The sequence below is a fragment of the Dermochelys coriacea genome, chromosome 19, assembly GCF_009764565.3.
Source record: "Dermochelys coriacea isolate rDerCor1 chromosome 19, rDerCor1.pri.v4, whole genome shotgun sequence".
Classification (NCBI taxonomy): Eukaryota; Metazoa; Chordata; order Testudines; family Dermochelyidae; genus Dermochelys; species Dermochelys coriacea.
This window is the reverse complement of record NC_050086.2, coordinates 11,736,255-11,761,626: the sequence shown is the minus strand read 5'-3', so window position 1 is coordinate 11,761,626 and position 25,372 is coordinate 11,736,255. Positions and strand designations below refer to the sequence as shown.

Here is a 25,372-nt window from a genome sequence, read left to right as displayed (position 1 = left end):
CCAGGTGGTGATCCAGGCAGGCAGAAAGGACCCCTCTCAGGTGGTGGTGGTGGTGTCCACAGCAACAGCTGGGGTCCCTCACTCCCCCCTTCTGAGAAGTGGGCCAGCAGCCCGCCCCAAAGGGGCTGCAGTTGAAGCTGTAGCAGCACCCAAGGGTGGGGGGTCCAGCAGATGGCCAGCAACCAGGTAGTAGAGAAGGGGGGGGGGTGTCTGGCCCAGCTAGAGGAGCATCTAGAGCAGCAACAGCAGTAGGAGCAGCCAGAGCCCAGCAGCAGCAGCCCTCTTCCTCCAGGCCAGAGGGATGCAGGAGTGAAATGGAAGGGAGAGATGTTGGTCCCAAGTTAAGCAGGTCCCTTTTCCCTGGGTAAGGGAACAGGGAAGGTTCCAGAACAATCAGGAACCTTTTGGAGACAATTAAGACAGGCTGATTAGAACACCTGCAGCCTATGAAGAAGCTGCTAGAATCAATTAAGGCAGGCTAATCAGGGCACCTGGGTTTTAAAAAGGAGCTCACTTCAGTTTGTGGTGCGTGTGTGAGGAGCTGGGAGCAAGAGGCACTAGGAGCTGAGAGTGAGAACGTGGACTGTTGGAGGACTGAGGTGTACAAGCATCATCAGACACCAGGAGGAAGGTCCTAGGATGAGGATAAAGAAGGTGTTGGGAGGAGGCCATGGGGAAGTAGCGCAGGGAGTTGTAGCTGTCGCACAGCTGTTCCAGGAGGCTCTCTAGACAGCTGCAATCCACAGGGCCCTGGGCTGGAACCCGCAGTAGAGGGCGAGCCCGGGTTCCCCCTAAATCCTCCCAACTCCTGGTCAGACACAGGAGTCGTCGACCTTGACTGTGGGTTCAGAAAAACGGCCAAGCTGAACCTGAAGCATGAGGGCTTCAGCACTGGGTATCAGGGCTTAGGTTGCAGGCCTCCTGGCTGGGGCTCAAGCCCTCGGGCTTTGGCTTCGGGCTCCCCACCCGGCGCAGTTGGGCTTGGGTGGGCTCAGGCTTGGGGGCCCCTCTCCTGGGCTTGTGTTGTAACTTTTGTTGTTAGAAGGGTGTCGCAGTGCAATAAAGTTTGAGATCCCCTAGTGTAGAGGCTGACTGCCATGACGAGAGGTATCCAGATCTGCAGCATTCCCAGCTGTTCCAATCCTGGTTGTGTTTAAAGCAAAGATCAGTGGACAGACTGGGCTGGGGGCGGGGCGGGGCAGGGCGGGGGGGGGAGGGAACTGTGTGGAAATGACAGAAAAATATCAGCCACATTGGACTTTCCAGGCACGTATTTTTTCTGTTAGATTTTAAATGAAAGCAAAAAAGTTTTTTGCAGGAAATAAATGCTCAAGCTGGATGCTTTATTGTTACATTAGTTTAACCCCTTTATGCTTTACAAAACACCCCATGGCCTACATGTGACAGATTCTCACATAGGCACTGAGGAGCCATTTCAAATTCGATACATTTTCTGTTGCTACGACAGTACTAAAAACTGCAGCTGGTGTTAAAACCTGAATCTGCATCTCAGAGTATTGTTTCCTTGTGTGAAATTCTCTGCAGCTGTTTCTGAGCCCCTCCTTGCACCTAGTGCAGAGAATAATAGACATAGTTTGCATTAAATACACATTAACTGTGCTACTGGATGGGTGATGTGGAGAAATCAAGGACATCGCCTACATGACAGGTTTCAGAGTAGCAGCCGTGTTAGTCTGTATTCACAAAAAGAAAAGGAGTACTTGTGGCACCTTAGAGACTAACAAATTTATTAGAGCATAAGCTTTCGTGAGCTACAGCTCACTTCATCGGATGCATTTTTATCGCCTACATGGTGCTGGTTTTCCAAGCATAAAGAAGAGGCCAGGAGCAGGGATATACTGTTCTTTGTTATCATACTGTACCTTACTCACCAAGCTGCAGTCATTCTGAATTTGCCTGGAGCCTTGCCATGTGGATGAAATACCCAGGTATACATGTCATGATCTGATATTCAGAGCCTCATGATTATTTTAAAAAAAAAATCCTCCCTAAATGGATCACTAAACTTCATCATGGTCCTTAACTCAGATGCTGAAATAACACATTCATGGAAATGATTATCCTCCATGGGAGAGTTGTTTTAGGGACTTGTCAGGTATGGGCAGTAAATTTCAGTTCAGTGTGTTTCAGGATTTTGGCCTCAAATTTCATCCCGTAGATTTGCTTTCCATTATCTATTCTATTATCTTGCCATACCCAAACTGGGATTTATTTAATAGAGACCTGAAGCTTCAGCCACTGCTCTGGAAAATATGGTGCTCAGATACCCCGGTGATGGGTGCTTTAGAGGAACCTATGTGTTATTTATATTGCAGGAGTGCTTAGAGGCCCCTGTGACAAAGTGGGAATATTCTTAATGTTTTGTCTGAATAGTGTGTGTGCCTCACTTTCCTCATGTGTTTACTCAAGTATCTAGGTGGTGGGACAACAGTGTGAGATTGTTGCAGAGACCCCCTAGAGCAGGGGACCCCAACGCGGTGCCCGCGGGCGCAATGGTGCCCACCAGGGCAGTTGTGTGCGCCTGCAGGACACTGTGCCGCCGAAATGCTGCGGCCGAGTGTGGCCGCTGGAGAACCACCTGCCGAAAAGCATTGCCGTTTCTTGCTGGCATTTCGGCTGGAGAACCACTGCCGAAAAGCGTTGCCGTTTCTTGGTGGCATTTCGGCGGCGGGGTGTCTGGCGCCCGCCACAGTCTTCTGGGAATAGGAATATGCTATTCTCACAGAAAGGTTGGGGACCACTGCCTTAAAGGGCAGGTGTGACTGCCGTCTGACTGCCTGGGCACAGACAATGGCTGACACTCTCTGTATCCTGGCAATTGTTGTCTGGAATCCATTCTCTGCACCTCTCCAAGAGGTGTTGGAGAACAAAGGCAGAGCTGGAGGCCAGGTGATCTCTTTACCTGGGAAAGAGACAAAGGACAGATGAGGGGCAACTGGGCGTGACTGAGGGTGGGCAGCACAGAAAGCGAGTCAGTCTCCTGTTTTGGGACTCAGGGAGAACTCTGGGCTCTGGATCCCCCCAAGATGGACTTTGCTGAGTGTCCCTACTTTCTGTGCTAGCAAGATCTATTCTACGCTGTGTTGCAGACGATTAATAAACCCTTCTGTTCTACGTTGGTAGCTGAGAGTCACTGCTGACTGCAAAGTTTGCAGGGCCCTTTGAGGACAGCATAGATGCTGGAATTAGAGGTGCATGGGATGCTGCAGAACTCCCTGGCTTGAACTGGTTTCCATGATATACAAGGTTTACAGTTTGCTTCAATGGCTTTCAGCACCCCCACTATAAAAATTGTTCCAGCACTCCTGCCCCAGGTGTCCCATTCAGGCGGACTCACTGTGGGGCACTTATGGTGTAAACAGGGGTGCTGAACGCTCAAGGTCAGACCCAAGGAGGCTTGCCCTAGGGAGAATGTGCCCTGGGGGGGTTGTCACACTGCACGAGGGTCCTGTCTGAACTCCACTTGGAGTGGTTCCAGTAGGGCACTGAGCCTGTGCGCTCCGTGACAGCTGCAACCAGGATCAGGGCCCTGTTGTGGCAGGAGACAGACAGCTGTTGCAAGTTGCAGGGTAGACAGACCCAAGCTAGCTTTAATTTAGCTAAAAAAGAAAAGGAGTACTTGTGGCACCTTAGAGACTAACAAATTTATTTGAGCATAAGCTTTCGTGAGCTACAGCTCACTTCAGCGGATGCAATTTAGCTAGCTCGGGTACCAACAGCAATGAAGCTGCAGGAGCGTGGACTTCAGTATGGGTTTAGCCACCCTAGTAAGTACCGGGCAGGCTTGTCCCTGCCCTGCCCTGCCCTGCCCTGCCCTGCCCTGCTGAGCTGTCTATGCCTGGGCTAGCTAGATTAAAGTAGGCGTACCTGAGCTAGCACGTGCTGCAATCACACACCCAGCACAACTGCAATGTAGACACGCCCATGGTGGAAGACCGTTCCTGCTCTGAAGCGCTGACAGTTTAAATAGAGAAGACAGGTGGGAGGTTAAACAGAGGCTCAGAGAAGGAAAGTGACATACCCAAGGCTGCATAGCAGGTGAGTGGCAGAGCCAGGACTAGAACACAGTTTGTCCAGTCCAGTGCATTAGGTGCTAGACTGATTGTAGAACAGAGATATTAGTGCTCGAAGTGAGCAAGAGGGGCTCCATCCTATGCTGATGGAAGTCAACAGGAGTCTCTGCTGACTTCAATGAGCCTTGGATCAGGCACTAAATATTGTGTGCGTGTGCACAGGAGAACTGCCTACATGGGCTGGTTATAGCGTGGTGAGTGAAAGGCCGAGAGATGGGAACAGAAATCTGTGGGGGGAAGAGGTGGTCAGTAGGGTCAGGTGGCCTTGGAGATGAGAACATCCCTTGGATGAGTCTCAGGAGGGTGAAGGTGCCCACCAGCCCAAAGACAAAAGGCTGACCCTGTCCCGCAAATCTGAGTGGATGATGGACACTGGAAACAGGTGGGTTCAAAATTCCAAAGAAAGCTGGGATCTATTTTTTGGGAGGAAAGGTGCTAGATAAATGCAAGGCAGTGTTAACTGTAGGCCAGATACAGCAATTGGAACTCCTGCCAACCACTTCTCAAGAGGGAGATCCTCTCCAGGTTTGGACACCTCCCACCCTCCAACTTCCCTCCCTACTGTTTGGTTTTACGAGTATTTCATTCAGTGCTTTACCCTGAAGGACTCAGTAGGTCAGAGCTTGAGAACCTCTACTCGTTTAATGGACATTGTAAGCCCTTTGGGTCAGGGGCCAACTTTTTGCTCTGTGCTGCCTGCACAGCACAGTGGGTTCCTGGTCCATTACTGTGGTTCCTAGGCTCTGCTAGTAATAATGATTGTTTGTCCTAATTATTATTTTCATCCCCTGAGGAAGCTGACCCTTTTCTGTGACTGCCGGAGAAACATTCAGCACATTAAAGAAAAGGAGTACTTGTGGCACCTTAGAGACTAACAAATTTATTAGAGCATAAGCTTTCGTGAGCTACAGCTCACTTCATCGGATGCATTCGGTGGAAAATACAGTGGGGAGATTTATATACACACACACACAGAGAACATGAAACAATGGGTTTTATCATTCACACTGTAAGGAGAGTGATCACTTAAGATGAGCTATCACCAGCAGCAGGGGGGGAAGGAGGAAAACCTTTCATGGTGACAAGCAAGGTAGGCCATTTCCAGCAGTTAACAAGAATGTCTGAGGAACAGTGGGGGGTGGGGTGGGGTGGGGGGGAGAAATAACATGGGGAAATAGTTTTACTTTGTGTAATGACTCATCCAAACCAGTCTCTATTCAAGCCTAAGTTAATTGTATCCAGTTTGCAAATTAATTCCAATTCAGCAGTCTCTCATTGGAGTCTGTTTTTGAAGTTTTTTTGTTGAAGGATAGCCACCCTCAGGTCTGTAATCGAATGACCGGAGAGATTGAAGTGTTCTCTGACTGATTTTTGAATGTTACAATTCTTGATGTCTGATTTGTGTCCATTTAGTCTTTTACGTAGAGACTGTCCAGTTTGACCAATGTACATGGCAGAGGGACATTGCTGGCACATGATGGCATATATCACATTGGTAGATGCGCAGGTGAACGAGCCTCTGATAGTGTGGCTGATGTGATTAGGCCCTATGATGGTGTCCACTGAATAGATATGTGGACAGAGTTGGCAACGGGCTTTGTTGCAAGGATAGGTTCCTGGGTTAGTGGTTCTGTTGTGTGGTTGCTGGTGAGTATTTGCTTCAGCTTGGGGGGGCTGTCTGTAAGCAAGAACTGGCCTGTCTCCCAAGATCTGTGAGAGTGATGGGTCGTCCTTCAGGATAGGTTGTAGATCCTTGATGATGCGTTGGAGAGGTTTTAGTTGGGGGCTGAAGGTGATGGCTAGTGGCGTTCTGTTATTTTCTTTGTTAGACCTGTCCTGTAGTAGATGACTTCTGGGTACTCTTCTGGCTCTGTCAATCTGTTTCTTCACTTCAGCAGGTGGGTATTGTAGTTGTAAGAATGCATGATAGAGATCTTGTAGGTGTTTGCCTCTGTTTGAGGGGTTGGAGCAAATGTAGTTATATCGTAGCGCTTGGCTATAGACAATGGATCGTGTGGTATGATCTGGATGAAAGCTAGAGGCATGTAGGTGGGAATAGCGATCAGTAGGATTCCGATATAGGGTGGTGTTTATGTGACCATCGTGTATTAGCACCGTAGTGTCCAGGAAGTGGATCTCTTGTGTGGACTGGTCCAGGCTGAGGTTGATGGTGGGATGGAAATTGTTGAAATCATGGTCGAATTCCTCAAGGGCTTCTTTTCCATGGGTCCAGATGATGAAGAGGTTAATAAATTCAACAGAGAAGTGTTGAGTTCAAACAAAGGTCTGTAGCCACAAGGGGACTTGGGTTCCTAATGCTCATTGATTTCAGTGGAAGTTAGGAGCCTAAATACCTTTGATCTGTGTCAATGTATGTTTCCCAGATCTTATTAGGTGACACTCACTCCTGTGCAGAGGGCCAGCAAAAGACCATTGGACCATTTAGGGCAACTCTCAAAAATAATCCTGGAGTGAGATTTAAGTGATGCATAGATGGTGATCGGTTGGGGTAAAAGCACAGAGTAAATTTCACCTACTCTGTATGTATTCAACTACGGATGAATTTAATGGGTCAGATTCTTCTGTTACTTCAAATGCATTGGTGTAACTCCCCTGAAGTCAGAGCAGTCACTCTGGATTTAAATCCACCTCATTTGGAGCAGAAGTGTGTCCCATGTGTTGTATGAAAACAAAAGTGTCATGATTACCAAGGCTGATGTATATTTTGCTATACACCTATTTAAATGAATGTCTGGTATGTGATGCTAGAGCATGTAAACACAACCCACCTGATCCTGACATGGTGTAAGTCAGCAAAGTACCATTGACTCCAAAGGAGATGTGCTGATTTACACCAGCTGAAGATCTGGTTTATAAGGTAGTTGTCACCCTTGGTGGTGGCTTGTTTAAAGTTCGCCCTTCACTCAGCTTTGACAGTGAAACTAGACCGGTCAGTTTCATCTTTTCATCCTGATTCCCTGTTCACTGACACCAGTGTAAATTAGAAATAATCCCATTGAAGTCAATGGGCCTGATTCTAATGTTGCAGTTTATTTGACACCAGGGTAACACCATTAGCTTCAGTTACTCCTGACTTACACTTCTGTAAGAGCCTAATCCTGCTCCCATCTAAGTTAATAACAAAACTCCCATGGTGCAGCCCCAAGAGAGGAAAAGTCAGATGATGATGGCGTTAAAATCAGTTTAAAGTAAGAGAATTGGGCTCACTGGGCCAGATCCTCAGCTGATATAAATCAGTGTAGCTGCATGGGTTTCAGTGGAGCTATGCTAACTTACACCAGCCAAGGATCTGGCCCAACAAGAATTTGCTTGGTACTGTTGGTCTCTGTGAATTTGGTCCTCGTAGGCAGTAATGATAAGTGCCTTTGCTAGCTTGGCTCAGCATCACTTCAGCAGCTGTTGGCTCACCTCTCACTGCTGAGTTTTGCAAGGCTGGCAAGTCAGCCAGACGCACAGGGGTTCGTTGCCGTTGGCATCTCTGAAGCTCTGGTGCATTCAGTTGGACAGTTTGCACATAGTACAAACTAATGGCTGTAATGAGATGGAGACTTTCCAGAGAGAAGAGGGGTAAGGTTAATGAGAGCATCCACAGTTACCTTAGGGAGGGTCAGGTATATATGACCCTCTCTAATGTACATGCCCTGCTGCTGTCAGGGTACCAGCTCAGTTTCTCTGACCAGTGTGGATAGGGACCCCTGATATTTATCTAGATAATATAATCAGTTGCTGTAAATCAGTGTAGCTGTCTTGGCTTCAATGAAGCTATGTCCATCTACACCAGCTGAGGATTTGGCTTTAAAAAAATGATTGTGTCCTGAAGCAGGTTTCAGAGTAGAGCCCTGTTAGTCTGTATTCGCAAAAAGAAAAGGAGGTCTTGTGGCATCTTAGAGACTAACAAATTTATTTGAGCATAAGCTTTCGTGAGCTACAGCTCACTTCATCGGATGCATGTCCTGAAGCAGTCACTGGGAGCTATACGGGGGGGAGAGGGGGGAAGCGGGAGTGCCTGCGGACAGTCAATGTAAACAAAATGTCTTGCAGCCCACCAGCGGATTACCCTGATGGACCGTGTGTCGAAGGTAGCCAACCACTGCTCTAGTGGCTGGGCGTGAGCGAAGATAGGTGCCTACTACTGTTACTAGCTAATGGAGTTACTCCTTTAGCACAAATTATAGAGGGCTGTGTTGTGGGGCCGAAGTTCCTGGGGTTCAATCCCTGCTGACACCCCATAGTGGTGGTTGTTACACTACCAAACACCATGTTTAAGCCCATGAGTGTGCAAGGATGTTGATGTCATGTATGCACACTCATCTGGGCCAGGATCCTACAGGCAGGGGTCCAGCCTCCATCCAAGCTCAGACTGGTACCACGTCAGCTCGGAGGGCTGACGGAGTGCTTTCTGGAGCCATTCAACAGAGATCTGTCCCTTTGTACCTCTCACTCTTTCAGCAACTCTCTTCCCTCTAATGAGTGCTAATAAGTATGCAAAGGCCTTTTCCACTCTGTGAATAACTAATATGTTTCCCTTGAAGTACTCATTAAAATGCAGATGAATGTACAGAGAGAAGTCAGGAAAGGTCCCTGGCACCCACTCTGGTGATTAACAGACAGATTAGCTAAATGCAGTGCATGGAACTTGCATCGGTTATGTCTTCTGTGCTCCATCTTTCAATGTAGACATAGGTGCCGACTCTGTGAGGGATCAGGGGGTGCTCATTACCCATGGGGCTGGCTGGGGTGGCTGCTGTGGCAGCACTGGGGCTGGCTATCAATCAGCTGTTCAGCAGCTGGCCCTGCGCGAACCAATCAGCTCTTGAGCAGGGCTAGCCCTGCCAATGACTCCTCTCTGTCCCCTCCCCTGCTCACTGCCCTTAGGGCAGGAGGGGGAAGAAAGGAGCGAGCAACAGTGGGCGAGAGGTGCTCGGAGGGGGGGTCTCGGGAGAGGGGGCGGAGCTGGGTCAGGGAGAGGTGGAGTGGGAGGCAGGGCCTCAGGCAGAGCTTCAGGGGAGGGGATGGAGCTGTAGTGGGGCACCCCCTGCAAAACCAAAAGTCAGCACCTATGGATGTAGAGAAGTGTCGCCTTCTTGCTGCATGGACAGATGCCGTATTGTGGCTGCAGCTTGATGCAAACAAAGACACCCGCCCACCATGTGCGTGCTGTCTTTATTTCGGCTTGCTCTCATTCTTGGACCATCAGATAGATCTCCTGCAGACCTTGATCTCTGCATAAGCATGACAGACACTCGGACAAAGCCAGCGTTAAGCTAAAGGCTGGAAATTCAGATACAATGTAGTCCTGCAAAGAATCCATAAGCAGTAATTGTGTGTGTACAGGGTGTATAGACTCTTTATCGGTGTTTGTGGTGTCCTATATCTTGCAATGTCTATGGCTAGGGTGTGTGTGGGGAGCACAAGTGTGGGTCTAGACAGGACTACATGCATGTGTGTACAGCTAGCCAGGGGTACACACCTGGTCATCATGCTCATAGTGAATTGAGGCATTCCATCCTGGCTATTTCTGGGTCTCTTTACGATGTAGCTGAAAGAAGCACAGATGGTAGGCAGGTGCGGGTGTCTCTTTGGTACTCAGTTATGTAAATGGGTGTCACCCTAGCACACCGCATCTCAAGCACAAAGCAGAAGGTTACATTTGAGTTAGTGGGGGGGGGGGAAACAGAAGATTGAGACCTCTCTCAGCTTGAGCCTCTCTGTTCGTTAACTCAATAACTGTGTCTATGAGTCTGCTGGTACTTCACACTAACAGGTTTAAGAGGAAATCCTGACCCTACTGAAGCTAATGGGAGTTTTGGCTTCAATGGAGCCGGGCTTTTACACTTAGTTTTTTAACTCTGGCAGTAGAGGCCTGGGCTTTTTAGATGTAAGGGTTCTGGGTTCAAATCCTGCTTATGACCTAGCCCCCAAGGGTCTCCACAATAGACATAAAAGTTACACAAAAGTAGAAGCCAGCAAAAGAATTTCACAAACTCTATTGAACAAACCAGGTTTCAAAGTAGCAACTGTGTTAGTCTGTATCCGCAAAAAGAACAGGACTATTTGTGGCACCTTAGAGACTAACAAATTTAATTGAGCATAAGCCTTCGTGGGCTACAGCCCACTTCATCGGATGCATAGAATGGAACATGTAGTAAGAAGAGATCTATATACATTCGGTATGTGCATATATATCTTCTTACTATATGTTCCATTCTATGCATTCCATTCTATGTCTCTGATAAAGTGGGCTGTAGCTCACAAAAGCTTAACAAATTTAATTGAGCATAGTCTCTAAGGTGCCACAAATACTCCTGTTCTTTCTTTGAACAAACCAGTATCCTTTTTTCTAAATCTTGGACATCTCCAAGCCAGCCCCGACTGATCTCCTGAGCTCTAATGTTAGCACATAACAGCCAGTGCTTGTTTCTCCTGCAGTGGGTAGGTGATGGCTCCTCTTGACAAACAAGAACATGAGGAAGGACATGGCCGGTCCCCTTAGGATCAACTCCACTGGGAGATGGGCTGGTTTCAATGAAGATCTGCAGAAAGCCAGTGGTGTTTAGACTCCAGGAACCCTACGCTGATGTAAATCAGACCCATTTCCCTAGAAGCTAAGGAGAGTCATGCAAGTGTAAAGCTGACATGAAAGAGGCATCATCTTTTAGGCTGTCTCCTTCCCCTTTTGCTTCTCCAAAGATTTCACTGATTGATGTTGCAGGGGCCATGCATGGCTCTAAGAAAATCTAAGGCAAAGAATAGTTCAGGCGTGGTGGCAGTTTCTCAAGAAGACAATATTAAAGGCACAACTGCAGACTCTACCAGTGCGAAGAAAAGAGGGAGAGGATTGGCCTCTTACTATTCTTCCAATCAGGAGCTCTTTAATATTCTGAAAATCAGAAAGGAATCCTACAAAAAGTGGAAACATGGACAAATTGCTTGGGAGAAGAACAAAAGAACAGCACAAGTGTGTAGGGACAAAATCCGAAAGGCTAAAACACAAACTGAGTTGCACAGAGTAAGGGACATAAGAGGAGGCTCTTTAATTACTTTAGGAACAAGAAAAAGATGAAGGAAAGTGGAGGCCCTCTAATTAATGGGCAAAGAGAGCTAGTAGCTGATGACATCAAGAAGGCTGAGATGTTTAATGCCTATTTTGCATCAGTCTTTTCCAGAAAGGTTAATGGTGACCAGATACTCAACACAACTAATATTAACAAGAAGGGGGGAGGAACACAAGCCAAAATAGGGGAAGAACAGGCTAAAAAATATTTAGATAAGTTTAGATTCAAGTCCATAGGGCCTAAAGAAATTCATCCTAGGGTACTTAACGAACTAGCTGAAGCAGTGGCAGAACTGTTGGCAATTATCTTTGCCCTGTCTACACTTCGGGGTTAGGTCGAATTTAGCAGTGTTAGGTCAATTTTAAAATGGATGCATCCACACAACCAACCCCATTCTGTCGACTTAAAGGGCTTTTAAAATTGACTTCTGTACTCCACTCCAACGAGCGGAGTAGCGCTAAAATCGACCTTGCAGGGTCGAATTTGTGGTAGTGTGGATGCAAATCAACAGTATTGGCCTCTGGGAGCTATCCCAGAGTGCTCCATTGTGACCGCTCTGGACAGCACTTTGAATTCCGATGCACTAGCCAGGCACACAGGAAAAGCCCCGGGAACTTTTGAATTTCATTTCCTGTTTGGTCAGCGTGGTGAACTCAGCAGCACTCAGCAGCACAGGTGACCATGCAGTCCCTCCAGAATCGTAGAGTGTAGAATGTTTCTACACTTCCCATATCATCTCCGTCCCTGAGGTTATTGCAGATTCGAAGATGAAAAAAACCACACTTGCGATAACATGTTTTCTGAGCTCATGCAGTCCTCCCACATTGATAGGGCACAGCGTAATGCATGGAGGCATTAAGTGGCAGAGGCCAGGAAAGAATTAAGTGAGCGCAAAGAGCAGAGGCAGGATACGATGCTGAGGCTAATGCGGGAGCAAACGGACATGATGAAGCATCTGATAGAGCTGCAGGAAAGCCAGCAAGAGCACAGACTCCTGCTGCATCCACTGTATAACCATGGATCCACTACCTTCCTCCCCATGTTCCATAGCCTCCTCACCCAGATGCCCAAAAACATGGGGTAGAGAGGGGGGAGTCTCCGGGCACCCAGCCACTCCACTCCAGAAGATGGCCCAAGCAACAGAAGGCTGTCATTCAAACAGTTTGATTTTTAGTGTGGCTACAATAAGCAATGTGGCCTTGTCCTTCCCTCCTCCCCCACCCCACCCCACCCAGATTACCTTGTCCATTATCTCATTTTTTTAATTAATAAAGAAAGAATGCATGGTTTCAAAACAATAGTTACTTTATTTCGAAGGGGGGAGGGTGGTTGGCTTACAGGGAATTAAAATCAACAAAGGGGACGGGTTTGCATCAAGGAGAAACACACACAACTGTCACACCGAAGCCTGGCCAGACATGAAACTGGTTTTCAAAACCTCTCTGATGTGCAGCGCACCTTGCTGTGCTCTTCTAATTGCCCTGAAATCTGGCTGCTCAAAATCGGACGCCAGGCAATTTGCCTCAACCTCCCACCCCACCATAAACGTCTTCCCCCTTACTCTCACAGATATTATGGAGCACACGGCAAGCAGCAATAACAATGGGGATGTTGGTTGTGCTGAGGTCTGACCTAGTCAGCAAACATCGCCAGCGAGCTTTTAAATGTGCAAAGGCACATTCTGCACTTGCTCAGCCTGTAGTTGAATGGCTCCTTATTACTGTCCAGGCTTCATGAGCCATGGGAGCAAGGGGTAGGCTGGGGTAGGTTCGAGCGCGCAGCGCTACCGGCTGGGAGAGCAGCCTGAGGCAAGAAGCCTCCAGCTAGCATGATATTCTAGGCAGGACTGAATCTCCATGAGACAAAACTTAAAAAAGAGAATGACCTGGAGTCTTTGGCTCCCATTTGGTGCTCTAAGAGGAGGATAGCCATGTCTGTCCAGATGTCCCTGATCGACCTCACTGAGGTCTGCCAGGAGCACCCAGGAGACGTATGATGGCTATCAGTCCTACTGCACCATCTGCTGTGAAGGCAAGGAGCTGCTGCTGTGTAGCAATGCAGTACCGCATCTGCCAGCAGCTCCCAGGAGACGTACGGTGACGGTGAGCTGAGCGGGCTCCATGCTTGCCCTGGTATGGCGTCTGCATGGCGGTAACCCAGGAAAAAAGGCACGAAATGATTGTCTGCCATGGCTTTCACAGCGGGAGGGGGGCCTGACGACATGTACCCAAAACCACCCACGACAATATTTTTGCCCCATCAGGCATTGGGAGCTTAACCCAGAATTCCAATGGGCAGCGGAGACTGCAGGAACTGTGGGATAGCTCCCCACAGTGCACCTCTCTGTAAGTCGATGCTAGTCACGGTAGTGAGGACGCACTCCGATGACTTAATGCACTTGGTGTGGACATATGCAATCGACTGTATAAAATCGGTTTCTAAAAATTGATTTCTATAAAATTGACCTAATTTTGTAGTGTAGACATATCCTTTGAGAACTCCTGGAGGATGGGCAAAGTCCCAGAGGAAAAAGGCAAACACGGTAGCTATCTTTGACAATGCAAACAAAGACAACCTGGGGAATTAGACTAATTGGCCTAAATTCAGTACCTGGAAAGATACTGCAACAAATGATTAAACAATCAATTTGTAAGTACCTAGAAGATAATGGGGAGATAAGGAATAGCCAGCATGGGTTGTCAAGAACAAAGCATGCCAAACCAACCTAATTTCCTTCTTTGACAAGGTTACTGGCCTAGAGGATAAGAGGAAAGCAGGAGATTTGATATATCTTGATATTAGTAAGGTTTATGACAATCTCCCAAGGAAATTAGGGAATTGCAGTCTAGATGATATTCCAATAAGGTGGGTGTACAACTGATTGAAAGCCCATACTCAAAGAGAAGTTGTCAGTGGTTTGCTGTCAAACTGGAAGAGTGTTTAGATTGGGGTCCCCCAGGGATCAGTTCTGGGTCTGGTTCTGTTCAATATCTATCAATGATTTAGATAATGGCATAGAGAGTACACCTATAAAGTTTGCGGATGATACAAGATGGGAGGGGTTGCAAGTGCTTTGGAGGATAGGATTAAAATTCAAAATGATCTGGACAAACTGGAGAAATGGTCTGAAGTAAATAGGATGAAATTCAATAAGGACAAATGCAAAGTACTCCACTTAGGAAGGCACAATCAGTTGCACATGTACAAAATGGGAAATGACTGCCTAGGAAGGAGTACTGCGGAAAGGGACCTGGGGGTCATAGTGGATCAAAAGTTAAATAGGAGTCAACTGTTGCAAAAGAACCCAAACATCATTCTGGGATGTATTAGCAGGAGTGTTGTAAGCAAGACACAAGAAGTAATTCTTCTGCTCTTCCTGTCAGGGTGGTGAAGCGCTGGAATAAATTGCCTAGGGAGATTATGGAATCTCCATCACTGGAGATTTTTAAGAGCAGGTTAGACAAACACCTGTCAGGGATGGTCTAATACTTCGTCCTGCCATGAGTGCAGGGGACTGGACTAGATGACCTCTTGAGGGTCTCTTCCAGTCTTACAAGCCGATGAAAATGGGAAATAACTGGGCTAGGTGGTCGTACTGCTGACAAGGATGAGAGGGTTAAAGTGAATCACAAATTGAATATGATTTAGCAATGTGATGCAGTCCAAAAAAGGCTAATATCATTCTGGAGTCTATTAACGGGAGTGTTGTATGCAAGATTCAGGAGGTAATCGTCCTGCTGTCCTCTGCACTGGTGAGGCCTCAGCTGCATTACTGTATCCAAGCTGGGGTGCCGTGCATCAGGCAAGAGGTGGACAAACTGGAGAGAGTCCAGAGGAGAGAAACAAAAATGATAAAAGGTTTAGAACCCTGACTGTGAGGAAAGATTAAATAACGTGGCATGTTTTAGTGTTAAGAAAAGAAGGGGGATGTGATAAATCTTTGCATATGACACAGGTGCCGACTTTCCAAAGTGCCAGGGGGTGCTTGACCCCCAGCTCTGCCCCAAGCCCCCACTCCACCCCTTTCCCCAAGGCCCCACCCCTGCCCTGCCTCTTCCTAACCCCCTTCCACCCAGGCCCCGCCTCTTCCCGCCCAGTTCCTGTCCCCTCCCCCGAGCGCACTGCATCCTTGCTCCTCCCCCCTCCCTCCCTCCCAGCCTCTTGCATGCCGCGAAACAGCTGTTTGCAGAGGGTAGGTGGCGTGGGAAGGAAGGGGGAAGACACTGATCTGCAGGGTCTGCTGATGCTGGGGGTGGGGGGAGCTGATAGAGGGGCTGCCGGTGGAGCAGGGTCGGCGCCTATGCCATATGATAAGGGCTGTTATAAAGAGGACAGTGATCAATTGTTCTCCAAGTTCACTGAGGGTAGGAGAAGAAGGAATGTACAGGAAGTGAGTAAGGAACTGTTATGGGCTCAAGCAGCGCCGCCTTGCCACACCTGTAGGAAGGGCCTTAAAAGAGAAAAGCCCTGTTCAGTTGGTGGCAGCTCTGGGAGGAGAACCACCTCCGCTTGTGCAATAGTGGAGCTTGCAAAACCATAGCCTGGCTGAGTCCCCAGAGGGAAAGGGTTAGACGCTGCACCGTTCTTGCAGAACTCTTACCAGTAGCAGGCCTGTGGGTGCTTAACTCTGCTCTGGCCTGCAGAGGGAAAGGGAGGTTCACAGTGGATTTGTGGTGGCTGTGCTGTTCTTTCCATGTTGTTCATCCCTTGGATAACTCTGGGAGGAGCTGACTCTGGCAGGACGCAGCTGGAGGGCTGAGTCTCCCACCCGTGAGCCTGGGCTGACACTGAAGGACTGGAGTCTGGGTGGTGATAAAGCTATTGTACAAACGTATTAAACGATGTTCCCTGCCCCATATGTGCCTCTAGTCTTTTAGACAGGAAGCTCTTTGAGTTCATAGAAGATTAGGGTTGGAAGAGACCTCAGGAGGTCATCTAGTCCAAGTTGATGGGGGAGGAAATGCAGCATGGATTTACTGGGGGAAGGGGGAGGAGATGTAGCATTAGCTAGTCAGAAACAGAGGAAAGGTGAAGCAGGAGAGGATGAAATTGCAATGGAGGAGGCCAGCACAGTGCTTTGACTCCTTCCACACCCCCGAGCAGAGTGAAAGCAGGGCCAGAGATAATGAATATGGGGAGAGGTTACTCCGAGATGGAGGTTACTTGTGGGTTGAATGGGATTCAATAGAACTAGCACCCAGATGCACCAATCTGTAATTGAGACCAAGGGCCAGCAAGCAAAAATGCCCTGAGCAGGCGTTTGGACATGCGATGACCAATGGCTTCCCTCTGAGCATCCCTCATGGCTCCCCCATTGCCCAGAGGGCTGCAGGGAATGATGTTCCCTGTGGCTCGTTCCCAGACAGCCTGCCTGCGCTCATGGCCCTAGTGCCCTAGTGCCAGCAGCCAGCTTGTGGAAGGGGCCACTTCCTCTGCTCAGTGTGTTAATTAACTAACGATCCTAAAAATCATCCCAAACTCGAGCTGGGAAGGAATTAGCAAAGGATCCTGGTGCCAATGGAGCAGGGATATAAAGGGACGTCCCTCCCGGTTATAACAATGACCTTCGCCCCTCCCTTCAGACAGGAGTTGAGATTCTTGATTGCATCCCCGCTCTGGAGCTTTCCAGTAACTCAATTACTGAGCTGCCAATTAGCACCCACAAATAGGAGATTTGCTGTTCTGAGAAATTAAACCTGCAACCTATTAAACAAGCCCCAGATGGGATAACTACTGGACTCCGGGGCCTGGGCAGGCCGGTAACTCTTGCTTACTCATCTGCCCTAGTTCTCTCCGGTGGCTTCATCCTATCAAGTGGCTGAGCAGCCTCCATGCTCCTTGAAGACAATGGGAGTTGAGAGCACTCAGTGCCTTGCCAGGTGCCAGCAACGTGTAGAGCTGGGCCCTAGATATCAATAGAGACCCCTTAGTTCAGTCCCATGACTGCAGGTATGGAAGCCTCTCCCCACTGGGACTAGGCTGGACACAGCACTAGTAAAGAGACCTTTCCTGCCTGGTGGGGCTGGCCTACAGGACCGAATCTGAAGTCTTCAGCACTTCAGATCTCTGAGATGCAGGCTTGGGAAATTGTTAGCTGGAGAGTCTTTGATTTCTCCTTGCAACTTGCTGCTCCCTGGTTGTCTCAAGATATGGAAACAGATTCCTACTGGGTGTAATTCCATCTGTGAGGTTAAGCTAGGGATGAATTTAAAGGAGAAAATCCTGCTGCTTCCCAGCAGCCACGGAGCTCTCGATGCTGCAGAACCAGGTCATTCCCACTGCCATGGAGCAGGTGGGGACCTGGCTCGGGAAGGCCACACAAGGTCTGAAAAGCCTATGGAGCACAGAGCCCAAATCTGAGTCCTGGTGGGTACATTTTCACGGCAGAGTTAACTTAGACTTTTATCTGGCTGTTGCCCCTACTCCCCCTCCTGTCCACGCACAAAACCTTCTCTCCCGAGTGCGGTGGTGCTTTAGATCCAGCCTAGCTGACCCTGCTGGGGGTTGGTTAGAGCCCGGGTGCTGCTTTTGCTCTGGCAGTGAGGGCACAATCAAAACCACCGAGTGCTGACAGTCAATGCCTCCCCCCCACCCCCTGTGTGTGCCCAGGACAGAGGAGTTCTCCCACAATCCACTGGGAAAGAGCCCTAGGGCGTCTGAGTTTACTGCACTGCTAAGAACCATGTGAGGTGCTCTTAGAAGTCCTAGCGACACAGAACCATGAGGACACGGTCACTCAGGTAGGGCTTTACCATATGTCAACTCACAGCTGAGCTAGGGCAACCTGGCTGCTCAGAGCCAGGTGCTAATCTAATTAACTCTGCAGTGAAGACATACCCTGTGTTTCAACTCTGCAGCTGGATTTTGGTGGGTGGGGGAAGCAAAGGGGACCACCGTGCAGCAGATCTACCAGCCATTGACCCCTGGTGTAGCAGAGGCTGTTGCAGTAGCAGCTGCATAGTGTGACAACAGAACGGCTGTGGCCTTGTGTAATTGGGTCCCGTTGCCCGTGCCCCTGTGGAGCTCCCCATGAGCTAAGCTCGGCTGCTTGGCGCTCTCTCCTCTCTTGATAAGCTTGATCGTATCTGCTCTCTCTGGATTTTCATATTACACCGATCACCCTGGCACCTGTGTGTGGTGTGGGAGGATGTAACCTTTTGTGGTTTGGCCTCCTCTCTCTTTATTACCATTCTACTGCAGTGTGTGGTGTCTGCTTGCCAGCATGGTCCATGCATGGACCAGGGAGGCTCCTGTGTTCCCACTACCAACCCACAAAACTCCATAGGTACAGAGGAAGCAGGGTTATGGAGCCAAAAGGGTGGCACTCTACCCTTCCATGCCCCTTGCTTCACCAGCTTTCCATCCCTTCCTTCTGCAGAGGAGACCATTCATATTTGCCCATCAATGCTAGATCAGTACATGGGAATGTCATCCCTGTGCTAACTTGTGCTTCCCCTGGTCCTGCAGCAGCACAAAGCAGGGTACATAAATGGCGGCGATTGTTTCTTCATTCCTGGCTGGACTGTCAATGAAAGACCTTTAGAAACCAAAGAACTTTTCCTACCAGACTGGAACCGTTCTACAGTGGCTGGGACTCTGGCATTGCAGCTGGTTTTCGTGCAGGTCTCATTAGCTTATTCATGCATCTGCTTCCTATGGGAAATTTGGTTCAGTAATGGAAGGATGTACTGTCATATTGTGTAAAGCCTGCTTGGCTAATAATGTAGTGATATGCTCTCTTGATTGCCAAGTCTATTTCTGTTAATGCAATGAGGTTATATGACAACTATCAAAAATCCAACTTCAATGTACTCCTAAGGGTCTCTCATAGACCCACAAAAAGCCAGTCAAATCATAGGTGTCGCCCCAGCTCAGCTGGTTCGGTGCATGCAGAAATCACGCTGGCTTAGTGAATGTGATTATAACAGACCCCACTTGGGCTGACAGCAAGGTTTGAATCCCATAAATCTCTTCTGCTTGTGCTGAAGGGCTATCTCTGTAAACTGGTGCCTGTGGAAGTATCAAAAAGAAAAGGAGTACTTGTGACATCTTAGAGACTAACAAATTTATTTGAGCTTAAGCCTTCGTGAGCTACAGCTCACTTCATTGGATGCAAATACAGTCATTTTCCACTGAACGCATCCGATGAAGTGAGCTATAGCTTATAGCTATAGCTTATGAAAGCTTATGCTCAAATAAATGTGTTAGTCTCTAAGGTGCCACAAGTCCTCCTTTTCTTTTTGCGAATACAGACTAACATGGCTGCTACTCTGAAACCTGTGGAAGTATCAGTGATCCACATTGGAGGAGATTGTCCACTCAATGTGGAGAAAGACCCAATCTGCTAGCAGTGGGGTTGCACCATCCTATTTCCGAGTAGCTGGATCTAATGACTCTCCCAGGCACCTGCTTGCTCCCACCTAAAAAAGGCATGCAGCTCAAGTGGTGCTCCTGATGCTGCCTGTCCTGTGTTCAGCCCCCTCTGTGGACCATGGTGTCATGTTGGCCGGAATGGCTCATGACTGTGAATGCCGACCTCAGGGCAGACTGTCAAAAGCAGGGCAGACACCCCAAGTTGGTGGTGTGTTCTACAACCAGATTTCACCAAGCCAGTAACCAGTGCGAGCTCCTGGATTACTGTAACAGTCTTACCATGGAGTCACAAACAGTCCCCTTGAGCTCTCTAGCCTGTCTTGCCACCCAGACAAAACTGGACTGAGGCTTTGTCTACACTACATAGTTTTACCGACATGGCTGTGTCACTACAGCCGTGCTACTAAAAGGTGCGCCATGTAGCCACTGTTTCTCGGCTCTCCTGCTGACAAAAAACGACCACCCCCGACGATCAGCATTAGCTTTGTCGGCCGGAGAGCGCTCCTGCCGACAACACGCTGTTCACACCGGCGCTTGCCATAGGCAAAACTTTTGCCTTTTGGGAGTGTGTGTGTGTGTGTGTGTGTGTTTTAACACCTCTGAATGACAAAAGTTTTGCAGTTCAGTTGCCAGTGTAGACATCGCCTTAGTGATAATGGTCCCTTACACCAAAAATCATACCACAAGGTTACTTCCAGTCCTAAGAGACCAGTCACTTATCCCAGATCAATTGCTTCTCCAGATCCTACAAAGACAATGCCTGTAGCCAATCCTGTAATAAAACTACCTAAAGGTTTATTAACTAGGGGAAAAAAAAAAAAGAGTGATTTACTGGTTAAAGCAAGCAAACATACACACCAGTGAATTACCAGCTAAATCTTAAACGTGACAGAGTTGTAGTGAGCTGTCAATTCAAAGTGTCTTTTGAGGCAGCCCCGGGATCTCTGGCCTCAGTTTACTGTCTCGGGCCCTTCAGAGTTCAAACCGTCAAAGAGATGGGAAATTTTCCTGTGATTTCGCTCTATTTCCTTCATTCAGCTTCCAAGCCCACAGCTTTCTTGTAGCATTTCCCAGGTGCATCAGGGCCATTAAGCAGTATTGCCGTGATTCTTGATGGCCCATCTGATTTTGATTAGTCCTTCTGGATGGGCGGGGGTTGTGGGGATGTGTGTGATTCCTGCACCTGAGTTCACTAGTTCAGGGCAAACATTTTCAAGGTTATCAAGCAAAACTTAAGGAGGATTTGTGGCACCTTAGAGACTAACAAATTTATTTGAGCATAAGCTTTTGTGAGCTACTGCCCACTTCACTGGATGCATAGAATAGAATATATAGTAAGAAGATATATATAGATATAGATATATACACCCACACATACAGAGAACATGAAAAGGCTGAAGTAGCCATACATAGTTCCTCCTCTACCTTGGTGGGTCCTGCGCTTATTGGCGGATTTTGCTCACCTCACAGATTCACAGTAGCCCTCAGTTTGGCCACTTTCGTGGCTCAAATCTGCCGTTCACTCAGATAACGTCATCACTGGCCAGCATGGGAAAAAAAATAGTAAGAACGATCCCCGCAGTTTCTGCTGATCCACCATGTGGGTTGGGGAACAGATCAGAAACCTTCCCCTCTGGTGGAACCTCCTGTGTTGGGTCCAGAGTTGGGAGGTTTGGGGGGAACCTGGGCCCGCCCTCTACCCCGGGTTCCAGCCCAGGGCCCTGTGGATTGCAGCTGTCTAGAGAGCCTCCTGGAACCGCTGTGCGACAGCTACAACTCCCTGCGCTACTTCCCCATGGCCTCCTCCCAACACCTTCTTTATCCTCACCATAGGACTTTCCTCCTGGTGTCTGATAATGCTTGTACTCCTCTGTCCTACAGTAGCATGTCCTCTCACTCCCAGCTCCTTACACGCACCCGTCACTAACTGGAGTGACAGCCTTTTTAAACCAGGTGTCCTGATTAGCCTTATTTAATTCTAGCAGCTTCCCAATTGGCTACAGGTGTCTTAATTAGCCTGCCTGCCTTAATTAGTTCTAGAAAGTTCCTGAGTGTTCTGGAATAGTCCCTGTTATCTTACCCAGGGAAAAGGGACCTGCTTAACCTGGAACTAATGTATCTACCTTCGATTCCTCTCCTGTAGCCATCTGGCCTGACCCTGTCACTCGCTACAAAAGGTTTGGTTTTTTTCCTGCTGATAATAGCTAATCTTAACTGATCACTCTAGTTATATATGGCAACACCCATCTTTTCATGTTTTCTGTGTATATATATATCTTCCTACTGTATTTTCCACTGCATGCATCCAATGAAGTGGGTTTTAGCCCACGAAAGCTTATGCTCAAATTTGTTAGTCTCTAAGGTGCCACAAGGACTCCTCGTTCTATCTGCAGAGAGTCCATCACATGTCTCTTGTATCCAGCCTAGGTAACCATCTACCTGTTCTGTCAGCAGGGTTAATGCCTGCCAATCAGGTTGTGAGTTTCAGGCAGATACTGCCAGCCTGTTACAATCACAAATTATGTCCCCCCCCACAAATCCATGTCATGGATATATGCACAAACGATCATCGGCCCAGTGTAATCTGGAGGTGACGAGCTCAGAGTTACATCCCCTGCCTGCTGAAATGCACCTTCTTTCATCTACTGATTCCCTGCTCCTTTGGGCCATCCTGCCAGCAAACACCAAGGGATGCACAGTCCAGGTGACCCCAATATGCATTTAGATGTAGGCAGCCATTAGATGGCAATGCAATGCCCATTGCTCCATCATTCTGCAGCTAGGGGCAGGCCCAGGCTCCATTTCAGCAGTAAAGGTGGCTCTGCCAGTCAGTGGGGCTCAAGGGAGGGGACTGGATGAGGGGGGAAGGAATGATGGGTGACACCTTCTGTGTTGTGCAGAGAGCTGCTCCACAGAGGCATTCCTGCATAGCAGCATTTTGGGGGTAAAGGGAGGGGGGTCTTCTTCCCCCTGAGTAATAGAGCCATATCATTGGGGTACATGGTTACAATCCTGGAATGATTTCCTGTTTTTCAGGGTGAATGCCATTGAATCACATTGAATCCCTGTAAACAGACTCCTTTCCTGGAAGACTGTCAAGGCTCCAGTTCAGGACTGCAGTTATAGGGCTGGTGCTTCCATGGAGTGGCTCCCCATCTGCTCTGTGGGATTGGGGCAGGATGCATCCCTGTCCCCAGCTTCTGCCCAGCACCTAAGGAGAAGTGAGCACCTGCAGATCTCATTCATTGCCATGGCAGTGGGAGGTGCTCAGCAAGAGTCATTTCTGCAAAATTCTGCATTGCGCAGTGGCGCAGAATTCCCCCAGGAGTATTTAATTGCAAGGGTCCTGTATGACAGGACTTGGCGGTCTCCGTCCAATCTAGGACATGGCAAAACCCACTGGCAACTCAGCTGGCACTAACTGCTGCTCTCTCAGCAGAGAGCCCAAGAGCTGAATGCTCCAGAGACTGAACTTGCCTCTAGAAGTGGTGTCTGCAGGGAGTGTCAGAGGCACACCATTGGTGGGCGTTATAGATGGAACACTTGCTCTGCTGCTTGTACTACTCCACCTCTAGGAGAGCGAGGCTGTGTTCAGTCGCCTTCAGCCGTTCTAAATTCACTGGGTCACATCCTCCGTCAGTGTAAGTTGTCATAGCTCCATTGAAGTCATGGAGCTATGTTGATTTACATCAGCTGAGGATCTGGCCTGTTAACTATTGTTGTGTGTGAATTTTCCAGCCAAAAATCAATATGTAATTGGAAAGGCTGTCAAAAAACTCCTGTGACTCTCAGTCAGATCTTAAATCAATAGTGAATATTGACTTGCCAGACCCGTTCTCCTTCCTGAGCAGCCTTGTCTTTCTGAGGACTGCTGCATTCAGTGGGCCGGACTCTGCTCTCTGTTGCACCTGTGTAATGCCACTGACGTTAACGGAGTTACTGTGGATTTGCACTGGTGTACAGTAAGGAAGATCATCCATGCAGCAGTGAATGAAACCTCGGTAGTTACTAGGTCAGCTAGTGACAGCTGTTCTGATGACCACATGTTTCTCTGGCTGTATATAGTGTGACTCAATATCCTGGAGAGGGGTGTGATTGGAGTTCTGGGGAAAAAGAGTGTGAATTGATCACGCTGCTTAGACAACATCCCTGCTCATCTAATTGAATGGAGTGTCTTCATAAAGCAGTTGGCCTTTTTCTAATTCACCTCCAGATTAAATTAAAGGCCTGATTCCTTGCACCCCTTTCCCAGAAGGGCTGAGTGCCTCCCACTCCACTTGAAGGCAGGGACTCGACACCTCTGAAATTCAGGCCCTAAATCTCATTCCAGACACTACATGCTACCTGCTAGAGGCAGGACGGTCTCGTGGTTATGGCAACACGCCACTTTTGTGAGATCTGGATTCAGATCTCAGCTATGCCATAGGCTTCCTCTGTGACTGTGACAGCCACTGAATCTTCCATCTTCCATCTCTCCTTATGGGGAGAATACTGCTTTCTCATCTGTCTCGTCCATTCAGATTATAAACACCGTGGGGCCGTCCATATACAGTCACTGCCCCTTCCACAATGGGGGCCTCTTAGCATGACAGTGCTATAAAGGGTGATGACACAGTGATGTCATTATCTGTCATCTGTGAGCCCATGTTCTGTATCCAGAAGAGTGGATTATTATGATGCCACAAGCAACAGACCTGGCAGCCTTCAGCTGATGGAGCAGAAGGCTGGTTCCCGAGGAGCGGGGCTAATTTTGCACTCGTTCCTTCACAGGCAGCAATGATGGGGAAGAAAATGCAGACAAACGTTTCTGACAGGTTTGAATTTCAAATGTATATTTTTCAGAAATGACTAATGCTCGTGAAAGACACCTGCCTGACAGCTCTGGAGACTGGAGACCTCTATCTAGCCACAAAACAAGCACAACACCCACTGAAGCTTCCCCTTGCTTTGCCCTGCTCATATGCCTCAAGCCTGACACCAAGGAGCTGCCTCTGGGAGCAAGTTCCATTTTCATGCTGACGCAAGCCCTGGCATCTCTGTAGAGGCTTCCAGTCATATGAAGGTTACAAGACGGGAACGATGTAGTGTGGTCTACAGTCCTTTCCCCAAGGACAGGACAGGACTTAAGGAGACCCTTTGTGGTGACACCAGGCTGGGACAGTATGGGAGATAGAAAGAACCATAAGATCTCTCTGTGACCATCAGTCTTGATACAGAACCCCCTGTATATTCATTACAGCTCAGCCCTGTCTCTTCTCTTTTTCGAGGGACACAACAGGCACCTTTTAGGTCTTTTTCCATCTGTGACTTCTGATCCTATAAGGTCACCCAGTCCATCTCCTGATCGAAGCAAGGTTGTTCCTTATGGTGTTTGAGTCCCGAACAATGGGGCTTCCACCATTTGCCTTGGAACTGAACTTTATGTTACAGGAACACCAAGAGGCCTTCAAACGTGATGCAGGATTGTGCTAGATGCTGTCCAGGCACAGACTAAGCTCCAAAGAATGACAGTCTCATTGGACAATAGTTGGAGAAAAGGAAGTGGTGTTATCACCATTTTGCCGACTGGGAAGTATGGCACAGAGTAAAGATAAAATGTTCAAAAGCACCTAAGTCCCATTTTCAGAAGCGGCGCAGGTACTTAGGCACTTAAATCACTTAAGGGGGAAAATTTTCAAAAGTGACTTAAATCTCAATGAAAGTTGACAGGACTTAAGTCACTTTTGAACATGGGACTCAAGCTGCTAAATCACGTAAGTAACATGTTCAAGTGGGAATTGAAGCCAGCTCTCCTGTGTCGGAGGCAAGTGTCTTAACCACGTGCCCATC

At 48.3% G+C, this 25,372-nt stretch overlaps 1 long non-coding RNA gene across 1 annotated transcript; it reads right to left on the bottom strand.

The window, feature by feature from the left end:
* Window positions 1-3,196: 3,196 nt before the first annotated feature.
* Window positions 3,197-24,166, bottom strand: LOC122458244. The gene is made up of 3 exons (XR_006278168.1): window positions 24,155-24,166; window positions 13,188-13,193; window positions 3,197-3,323 (listed from the first exon to the last, which is right to left on the bottom strand). It is a non-coding gene; the product is annotated as an uncharacterized LOC122458244 (long non-coding RNA).
* Window positions 24,167-25,372: the final 1,206 nt, after the last annotated feature.